The sequence below is a fragment of the Mirounga angustirostris genome, unplaced genomic scaffold (assembly GCF_029215605.1).
Source record: "Mirounga angustirostris isolate CCGP_5_RB_7025 unplaced genomic scaffold, mMirAng1.0.hap1 SCAF_17, whole genome shotgun sequence".
Lineage (NCBI taxonomy): Eukaryota > Metazoa > Chordata > Mammalia > Carnivora > Phocidae > Mirounga > Mirounga angustirostris.
This window is the reverse complement of record NW_026991725.1, coordinates 25,623,123-25,634,418: the sequence shown is the minus strand read 5'-3', so window position 1 is coordinate 25,634,418 and position 11,296 is coordinate 25,623,123.

Sequence of the window (11,296 nt, the reverse complement as noted above, 5' to 3'; positions counted from 1 at the left end):
GAGGCAGGACCAGACCAGCAGATAGGCTTTGAACTCGGCAGAGCAAAAAGCTTCTGTCCCGCTGGGTATTACAGACAACCTTGGCTCAAGGGACACTTCTCTACCCATGTGGGCCAAGTGGTCAATGAGCATCGGGCAACAGATCTGCTCTCTGGTGGGTGACTCTGGACAAGACCCTCCTCCTCTCTGGGTCGCAACTTCCCCATCTGTATAATGGCAACTTGCACCAGATTTATTCTAGTTCAAAAATACTACAATTTGACTGTAATCCCACCAAGAAACAAGCCTGAGGGCCGAGTCGGGGACCCATGACACGGTGTGGAAAGAATTAGTACCTGGGGACGACTGCCTCTGTCTAACCTCTGCCCTTGCACCTGTTCCTCTGGCTGAGTCCCTCCACCTTCCTCAGGTTGTTCGTCTACAAAAGAGAATAATGGCATCCACATGGAAAGATTGCTGTAAGGAGAAATGCTATGAACCTGTAAAGTGCCTGGAGCAGCACTCGACCCATAATTCATGCCATCATCGATGTAGGTCCTTTCCCCTGATACTAGAAGGCACCTGTTAGTGCTGGGTGCATCCCAGCTCAGCCTCCAGAGCACCAGACTAGAAAATTCTGTCCTCACTCGCCTCTTCCCATGCCTGCCTCTCTCCCCCACGCCATTATGTGGCTTCCCTCAGCACGAAGCTCAGCTCCTTGCCTATGTCTGGCTAAGGGCCAGAGTGGCCAGGTGAGCATAGTTAGCCACAGATGTGACCACCCAAGATCCAAGACCAGAGCGGCAGAGCCTGGATTCACCCTGAGGTCTGGGCACTCCAAGTCCGGAGCTCCCACCCCAGGACAGCAGACCCCCATGTGACACAGGCCCACAGGCTTGCTGCCCACTCACTGTCCAGCCACCCTCCCTCTGTCCCCAGGTGACCCCACTGCATTCCTGTGGTTTGGGGTTTTCAATTGTGGTGGCAGGTGACCAAAGGTTTGGCACCGTCCCACCAGCAAGTGGGGAGGGGGCTCCAGGGGCCAAATTCTTCTTCAAATGAGATTCCCGTGGTTTCCTCAGCTGAGGCGTCTGCGGAGCAGAGAACAAACAATGTGGAATTAAATTTCTCTGGAAAACAGGCTCGGCGAGTGAAGATCTAAGCATCCCTTTGGGCGTGGGGCCGACTTTGCTGGGTGCCAGGCTGGACTCCCACTGCCTTCCAGGCCCAGCAGTTGAGCAATCCTGGCTCCTGAGGCTACACACCCCTTACCCCCACCAGCAGCCTCCCTACCCTGCATGACCTCAGCATTGTCATCAGAGAAGGGCTCCAGCTTTTCCTGGATTCAGCTGGGGAACCCTGACCAGAGACAGCTGCGAGCCCCCAAACAGGAGCATCCTCCTGGGACGGGTCCACACCAGCTGTGTCTGATGCTGCCGCCACCACTGGGTGAGATTTCAGGATCAGGTTGCAAAGACTAGGGGACGTGGTGAGACTGGCTGTCTCCCTGGGTCCCCAGGCCCCTGCAACATATTCTAGAGTGACAGACCCCAAGAGGCACAGAGGAGAGAAGAACAAAGAAGCAGAGCCACCAGCTGATTTCCCCAATCCCCTGCACAATATCATCTTAGATCCTGGCAAAAAAAGGCCCCCTGTGATGTATTCATACAAGGGAACATCATTTGGTCATAATAAGGCAGGAAGTACTAATACGTGCTATAATACAGATGAACCTTGAAATCATTATGCTACGTGAAAGGAGCCAGTCACAAAGACACGTATTGTGTGATTCCATTTACACCAAATTTCCAGAAAAGGTAAATGGATGGAGACAGAATTCAGATCAGTGGTTGCCAGGGCCTGGGGGAAGACAGAATAGGGAGTGACTGCTTAGTGGGTATTGTGTTTCCTTTTAGGGATGATGAAAATGTTTTGGAACTAGGTAGAGAGAGTGGTTGCACAACATTGTGAGTGTACTAAGTGCAGCTAATGCTAAATTTTGTATTATATCTATTTTACCACATTAAAAGGAAAAAAGAAAGGCCCTTTCCTTGGGTCCCCCACTGCAGAGGGATCCTGCTCTAGCTGCCCCTGTGGAATGAGAGGTCCAAAGATCAGAGTGGATGTACCTAACAGAGAGCCATGGCCTCCCTTCTAGACCACACTTGATGTATTTCTTGCCTAAACACCCTGAGATTTCTCCAGGTTCCTTTCCCCAAAGGCAAACTGCACCTTGGGCCCAAGGGACAGAGAAGGGACAGCTGTTTCCAGGGGAGTAGATGGAATTTAGCTTATCTGGCCTGGGCTGTCCATCCTTCCGGTGCAGGATGGAGCCAGATATGAAAAGAGAAGAGGGGTCAGACCACAGGCCAGGGACTGGGATCCAGGGGCCACCCCTCCCTGGGCAGCTGCCTACTGGCACCGAATTTTAAGTCATCAGAGAACTATGAATTTGACCCTGGCCTTCAAGATCATTATGAACGTATATATGTCAAGGTGGATGGATAGAACATACTTTATTAATGGTGTGTAAGCTTGACTTACAGCTTTTGAATATTTAGACTCAGGGTAGTTGGGCATCTGTATTTGTCTTCTATTGCTGTGTAACAAATGAGCACAGACATAGTGCTCAAAAGAACACCCATTTATTAACTCACAGCTCCACAGGTCGGAAATCCAATGGACCTAACTGGGTTCTCTACTTGAGCTCCCAAAAGGACGAAACCAAAGGGTCAGCCGGGCTGGGCTCTTATCTGGAGGTTCTGGGGAAGAATCCACTTGGAGGCTCTCTCAGATTGTTGGCAGGACCCAGTTCCATGGGGTGTAGGGCTGAGGTCCCCATTTCCTTGCTGGTTGTCAATTGAGGGTCACTCGTGTCAAATCCTTCTCATGCTTCAAATCTCTATTACTTCCCATCCTGCTACCAGATGGGAGAAAACTCTCTTCTTATAAAGGACTCATCCAATTAGGCCAGGCCCATCTAATTCACCTCCATATTTTAAGGCCAACTGACTTGGGACTTTATATCTACAAAATCCTTCATAACGTACCTAGATTAGTATTTGATTGAGTAAGCAGAGGATGGGATCCTGAGATGGGGGCATCTTAGAATTCTGCCTACCATGGCATCTATTTGTAATCTTTCCCCAGGCCTTGAAAATGTTAGGGGTCAACTTCTCCAACCAGAAGGGTCCAGTTCCCTCTACCTGAGGACTTATCTCATGGGAACTTTGCTTAACCTAGAGCAACCATGGCCCATCTCTGGAGGAAGCCAAGTCCAGCAGGACCTATGAAACTAATAATAATAACCATTTATAAATACTTAGTGTGGGGGAATCAGGAATCATTACACATAACTTTCAAACATCCCAGAATAAAACAAGGCTCGGGACATTAATTAACATTCCCAGAGTCACATGGCCCATCAGTGGGGGAAATTGTAGAGTCTAACGCCTACACGATGTTGCTTCACAAAATCTTAAGGAATTCAAGCCCCCCAACATCTCATCTGGGGTCAGACACTGTGTTAATCAGGCTGCCACGGCTGTACGCACTCCAACATCCTGGTGGCTTCACATATAAAGATTTCTTTCTCGGGGCACCTGGGTGGCTCAGTCATTGGGCGTCTACCTTCGGCTGTGGTCGTGATCCCGGGGTCCTGGGATTGAGCCCCGTATAGGGCTCCCTGCTCAGCGGGGAGCCTGCTTCTCCCTCTCCCACTCCCCCTGCTTGTGTTCCCTCTCTCGCTGTGTCTCTCTCTATCAAATAAATAAATAAAATATTTTTTAAAAAAAAAGATTTCTTTCTCACACAGGTACAGTGGGTGTGGGCTCTGCTCCTCACAGCATTGCGGGGACCAGGACACCCCACTCTCGTGAAGGCCTTAACCTCCTCCCGTGGGTCCTCCACATCCAGCCATTGGGCAGGGAAGAGAGGGAGCCACGGTGAGTTTTTCAGGGGTCAGACCAAGATAAGACATGGTTGACATTTCTTTGGCCACCTTCCACTGGCCAGAACTCAGTCCATAGCCCTGGTTAACTGCAGGGGAGGCCAGGAAATGCAGTCTCACTATGTGCTCAGGAGGAAAAGGAAATTGACTCTGAGGAACAGACAACACGGGTGTTGCCGAGGATACCACGCTCTTTGGCCACACGTGGTTCCAGGGGTGCTGTAGGCAAAGGGGGGGGCCACGTGCAATCCATGACAACAGAGCTGAGCTCAAGAAGTGAAGACAAAGGTAGGCATGCTGGCAGGGGTTGGGGGCAGGGAGGTGTGAGAGCACAGTGTGTCTTTTTACTCACCTACTAGGCTCAGCAGGAAGCCTTGCTCATCCAATGAGCTCACTGTGAGCCTAGGGCTATGCAGGATCACCCAGCACCTTCCTCCTTCCTCCAGCTGGCTGGGGGTCCCTTTGGGGATTGGCTTCCTCCAGAGCAGGGACCACATTTGATTCATCTCTCTGGATCCCTGCTGGGCCTGGTACAGTGTCCAATGCCTGGGGGCCCCTGGCCACAGGCTGCTCCCAGCCTAGTGGGTGGAAAGGACTCAGAGCTCTCTGGTCTAACCCAAGGCAGGCAGGGACATGCCATAGAGGAGGGGTACCAACAAAGTGCCCCCTGGGGGAGATTAATTCTACCTGAGGCTCAGGCAGAAGGCTTTATGGAGGAGGTGACATTTCAGCAGGTCCTTGAAGGAGGAAGGTTAGCATTTGGAGCATAGAGGTGGGCCGTGGTTGCTCTAGGTTAAGCAAAGTTCCCACGAGATAAGTCCTCAGGTAGAGGGAACTGGACCCTTCTGGCTTGGGTCACTGCTGTTCCTGGTCAGGGGTGGGGCACAGGTACCGATATCCCTATAGGAGTGTCCCTCCACCTCCACTCCCCCAGGGAGAATGAGAAGCCCACCCTGGGCCCCAAGAGGGTAGGGATTCCTGAAGCCACCGGACCCTGTGCAGTGGGGACGCGGACTGCACAGACCAGCCTGCACTGCCTTCACATGGCCCTAGAAGGCAGGACCTGAGTTTCAGTCTGGCCCTGTCATCCCTTGCCATGGGGTGGCAAGTCACCCCTTTCCCCACCCGTGTCCCTCCCTGAGCCTCAGTGACCCATCAGACCAGTGAGATCCGACCTTCAAAGTAAAGCGCACGATGTACCCCTAGGGTAACACAGAATGATCCACTGACATGGGGGAAGAAGAATTTTAGAATTCAAGGTATAGGGCGCCTGGGTGGCTCAGTTGGTTAAGCGACTGCCTTCGGCTCAGGTCATGATCCTGGAGTCCCGGGATTGAGTCCCGTATCGGGCTCCCTGCTCAGCAGGGAGTCTGCTTCTCCCTCCGACCCTCCCCCCTCTCATGTGCTCTCTCTCATTCTCTCTCTCTCAAATAAATAAATAAAATCTTTTTTAAAAAAATAAATAAATAAATAAATAAATAAATAAAATAAAATAAAATAAAATAAAAAGAATTCAAGGTATATGTATTTACATGTATTCCCATCTAAAAGTAAGAAAGGCATTCGGCTGTCATAATATTTAACATACAGATGTTATGTACCCCTTCTCAGCTAATCATGTCCCCCTGCATTAGTCAATGTCTGGAGGGAGGTGCAGTTGCTCACTTTGCAACAGATTGTTAACAGACGGACGCTTACATATGCCCAGTTCAGTGGAATTTGCAGATTGTCATGTCTAATTCAAACTAAATTAACCCTCCTGAAAAAAAGGACAATTGGCCTAAAAAAATTTCTGCAAAGAAACAGCAAGAAAAGAGCAGTGCTTCCCCCTAACCCGAGGACATGATTTCATGTGACATTTCATAACGGGAAAACAAGGGTTGTCTGTTGAATGCTACAGTTGCGGTTTCCAAAAATGAAGTCTCTTTCATCAGGATAAAGGTGAACTTTAAACAGTTGTTGAGGAAGTAACTTTTTTTGGAAGGAAAATAATGTAGAGAGCATTTAGAAATAAAATTTGAAAGCGTTCCCATTGTTGCAAGATTTTGTTGCTGAAAATCTTGTGTGTGCCACGATCTTTCATATCAACGCCTTAAAAAAGGGGGGGGGAGTTTTTTTAACTTGCTTGAAAATCTTCCAAATGAAGAGTTTGAGTGGGTTTGAAATCCATTTGCTGAAAGTATTAAAATGCAACATATTCCAATTTCTTTGCAAGAACAACTGATTGACATGAGAGAAGATGGAAATTTGGAATTCAATTTTCAGCAAAACCTTTGCATAATTGGTGGATGGCACTGAAAATTCAAAAATGAATGTCATGACTTAATGAGCCGAGCCCACAATGCACCTCATCCATCTGGATCTAGGTATCTCCATGAGGCCTCCTTTTCAGCTGTGACAGCCTTGAAACCTGAATATTAAGTAAACTGAATTTAGGACCAGACATTCAAGTCACTGTTCTACAGAGTGTTAAACCAGGCTTTTCAAAAATAAAGAAGCGTATTCAAAGACGTTCCTCTCACTGTGAGAGAAAAAAGGGATTTTATACCATGATTAAATGAAAGGCCATAAACATTACTTTAAAATATGGTGTTTATTTATTACATTTTTCATTTCTATGTATGTGGTTTTACAGTGTACATGATATAACAATATACATGATATCTGACTTGTACATATATGAATAATGTACATGATGCACTTTGTAATGTACATATATTTATGTAATATACATACTAACATATATTCATGTATATAGTTCGTGTATATAAAGTTCTATGTACATAATTTATAAATTCATTGCTACCAGGGCCACAGGTTGCTCCCAGCCTAGTGGGTGGAAAGGACTCAGAGCTCTCTGGTCTAACCCAAGGCAGGTGGGGACGTGCCATAGAGGAGGGGTACCAGCAAAGTGCTCCCTGGGAGAGATTAATTCTGCCTAATGCTGCTCAGCATTTTTTACTGATGGGACGTATGAATGATAAAGCTTGAGTTCAAGGATGTCTTGAACTCCCTGTCAGTGCCAGGGACCCCCTCCTCTAGCTGTGGCATTAGAGACTGCACAGGTGTCCTCTGTCCTGGGTAGGGCTATTCATAACACAGATGTTCCTGGACTGGGCTTCACCTGGCCTGCATGTAGAGTTTCAGGCATACATGTTTTGTAGCTAAGGAGGCAGAGACACAGAAGAGTAAGACCTGAGCCCACCCCACCTTCTGAGGGCAGCCCCTTCATAAAGACCAGAACGCCCTCCCCTGCCTAAGAAGGACCTCACTCCTCTCCTCCTCACCCCTCCCACTGTAACGGGAAGGAAAACAAAACTTTCCTCCCGCTCAGAGGGAATCAAGAGGCCCTGAGAGGGTAACTGTCTTTCCTGGAGCATCACAGCAAACTGGCAATGGAGACTAGGTGTGAATTCAGGCAACCAGAGGGCCAGGTCCGGCCTTTTACCTGCTTTATTCTCTCTGGACCTTGATGCAGAACCTGGTTTTTAGGTACCAAAATTCTCGCTATCATCTCTGTTGGAAAGCCCTTCCTGCTATTAATTTTAGTCTTGCATGCTGCAAATAAAGCCTAGAATGTTCAGGATGCTAACCACCCAGGTCAGTTCTCTGCCCCGTTGTAGCAAAGAACGTCCCTCCCCAACATCTTTCACATCTGTCTTAACCCCAAAGAAGAGCGAGTTCCAGAGAAAAGTAAGGCCCGCACCTCTGCTATGCTGTCAGGGGGCTCAGCCCCTCCCTGAAGCAAAGATCTTTCTATGGCGCAAATATGTTCATGTTATTCCTCCCCTGGTCCTACTCTGCTTAAAAGCATCCCCTACATCTCCACTCCCCACAACAGAACAGCCAGGCTGCTTAGGCCAACCCACATACCCTTCTCCCCCCTGCCCAGCATCACCCACTGACAGGAAACAGAAACCACACTAGTTAATTTAAGCAGAAAGGAATTTCATGTGTTCTATGCTTACAAAGTCATCAGAAAGGCTAGAGGAATAGGCTGCACCTGCAGGAATGGCTCCCAGGAAAACACAGGACCCACCTTAGGACCTGCCCCCTCTGGCACCTTCAGGAAGGTAAAGAATCAGGAGCTACCCAAGGTCTGTTGACCTCAAGAGCCATCACCTAACTCTTTCAGGATCAGGAAGCTGTTTCAGCAACGTCTCCACACCCATAAAGCTGGACCCTGGATGCTAGAAAGCAGCAGCCCCAGCATCCCAGTGTCTCTATAGCCGTGCTCAGCAGCCATAAGCCATGGTCCCAAGACCACGTGATTGACAAAACCTGTAGCCTAACCAGGACGTCAGAGGCAAGGGAGTGTGAGAAATACAGAAAAATGCATGTTCTGCCTTTTTGAAAATCAATTAACATACTCCATCACATCAACAAGCTGAAGAAGAAAAATCACACAATCATATCCATAGATGCAGAAAGAAATGCTGTCCCACCCCTTGGGGGGATTGATCATGTCAGGGGGAAGGAGAGGAGCAGAGAGAGGTTGGGAGAGAGGCAGGGTGGCATGGAGATGGCAGCTGAGGCTGGAATTGGTGTTCCTAGGACTGGCTTAAGGTGTAAGAAGTGGCCAAATGTAAACCAAAAAAGCTACACATTCCAAGAAAGACGATGACCTCAGGCACAGGGTCATAGGGCTGGGGGCCCCTCGGCCCTGAATTACTGCCACAAAGGCTGTCCTCCGTGCCAGCCCCCAGGGAGGCAGCCAGGGTTAACACCAGAACCCCAGTCCTGGCCCAACACAATCACCTCCCCGTTGACCTGCCCCTTCCACGGCAGATACTCAGCAGCTGTCCCTCTCCACTGCCCCACCCAACTCTCCCACCCACTCCTGAGCTGCAGCCCCATGGGTGAGGCCACTGTGTACCATGCACCCTGGCTTGTCACTTGCAGCTTGCATCCACCCCACTTCCTTCATTCCAAGACACAACTGCTCACCAAGCCAGCCGGGCTGCACGGATATCCAGAGATGACTTTTCACGCAACCATCAGGAGAGAGCACCTTCTTATAACTTTGCCCAGCTTTGCTCCCTGGCCTCCCATGACCCTGGTTCATCGTGCCTCCACAAAGCCACAGGGTATCAAAAACTTTAAGGCCAGGGCACCTGGGTGGCTCAGTCGGCTAAGCATCCGATTCTTGGTTATGGCTCAGGTCATGATCTCAGAGTTGTGAGATTGAGCCCCCCGCCTCACCCCCCACCATCGGATTCAGCTCAGTGTGGAGTTTGCTTGGGATTCTTTCCCTCTTCCTCTCCCTCCTCTTCTGCGCCCCTTCCCCCCCCCCCACCCCGCTTGCATGCTCATGCACTCTCTCTCTCTCTCAAATAAATAAATAAAATCTTTAAAAAAAAAAAAAAAAAAAAACTTTAAGGCCAAAAGCCTTCCCATTGAGCATAATGGGAGCACAGAGCTGCCCACCCACCCATCCCTGAGATTAGCCACTGCTGGGACCACTATGAGTCCCTGAGCTAGAGACTTTGCCAGCTCCCTCACTTCAGACCAACCTGCCCAGACCTGGCTCAGCTCTGCCACCGGTGCCCTCCCCCACCATGACTTGATACCCCCGCACAACACTCTGGGACCCCGGCCCGGAACAAGGAGGGACTTGGGGCCAGGGAGAGGGGACACTTAGACTTCTGGTCTTTTTGCCATCACCCCTGCATGGAACTTCCTCTCTGGGGCACAGACGAGACCATGCAGAAGGATAGCCCATGAGTGAATGAATGAAGAGAAGCAAGGCTACACGCCCCTTCTGAAAGTCCTCCAGACACTCAGAGCCTCCTCCCCTTGAATCAGAAGCCCCATTCCCAGGCGAAGAAGGAAAAAAAAGAAAATGTAAGATCTACGCCCAGTCTTAGTTCCAGTGGGTCCGTACCCTGTGCTTGCCACGGTGCCACCTACCCCAGACAGTATAGGAGGGGGGTGTGGGAAGGGTCTCCTGCCCACCGGCATCCTGCTTTCCTAGGCCAAAGCCTTCACTTCCTGCTAGTTCTGCCAGCCCATGGTCCTTTCCTGGCTGGCATATGGTGGGCGAAATGCCCACAGCACACCTTAGTCCTAACAAGACCCTGTCCCTAAGGCAGAGCTTGTCTCTAACAAGCAGAGCTCCACTGACCGCTCTCCCCCAACAGGAGGCAGTTGGGGGGCGGTGAGCGGGGCAGGCAAGCAAGAAGCTTGGGAAACACACACACACACACACACACACAGCCCCAGCAACCTCCAGGCCAGTGCAAGTGCCAGCCCTACCTGAGCTCATCAGGAGGGGTGGGGCCTGCAGGCCATCAGCCACGTGTAGGGCCTGGAGGGGAAGAGGGAGGGAGGAAGGGCCGCCTGCTCTTACAGGTTGGGAGGTGAACTGCACCTCCCCTCACTCTCCACCCGGACTTTGAGCAGTCTTGGTCCCAGGAGCCAGGAGTGAAGACAGCGATCTGCCTACCCAGGACACCAGGTACGTGCCTTTATTCTCTAAGAAGAGAGGGAGATTCAGCACCTTTGCCAGCCTGACTCATTTAACCCTTTGTCCTCAGCTTCTTCTCCACCTGTCCTGGGGGCTGGAAGTAAAAGCAGAGAGAAATGGGAGGAGGCTGTAGATGAGAGAGGTGGTCTCAGGACCACAGACCCCGGAGGTCAGCACTTTAAGAGAATGAAATCTGTACCCCTCAGCGTACAGATGAGAGAACCAAGGTCCGGGGGAGAGGGGGGCGAGGGACAGAGAAGAGGCTTGCCCAAGGTCACAGAGACTTGGGAAGGGAATGGACACAGAACCCAGGCCTCCTGCCTCCCAGCCCAGAGCACAAAGCCTGGCCCTGAGCCCCCCACTGTGCTGGGCCTTTCCGAGGCTGCCAGGAATCCAGGGGTGGGGGCCGTGGCCAGGTTCTGCTTTCCTGGATCTGGGTGGAGAGGATGAAGCAATCAGAAGCCACTCGTCAAGGATGGGGGTGGGGGGGGCTATTGAGTCAAAATGCTTTTGAGGAGGCTCAGACTTCACCTTCTGTCACCTTCTCCCTTCACTGACCTGGGCTCATGATAGGAGGGAGAGAGTAAGTCAGTGAAGTGGAAATGGGGATTTGCCAAGATTTCAGGCCTCCTGCCTCTGGAGCCCTTAGGAACAAAGAAAGATATTTGAGTCCAAATCTGAAGGGGGAATATATGGGAGGGACCTATGAATAGGCAGAGGTGGCTGGAGCCCTCCCATGTACATAGGCAAGTACACACACATACACAAGCACACCCCCAGAGTGTGGAGCCCCAGGGACCCTCCTCTCCATCTTAGAGCAGGAAAGAAAGAGCTAGAGAAGTGGGCTGGTGAGGGTTTCCAGGAATAAAGGAGTGAGCCCCAGCCCCTGCCCTGGAGGGTCT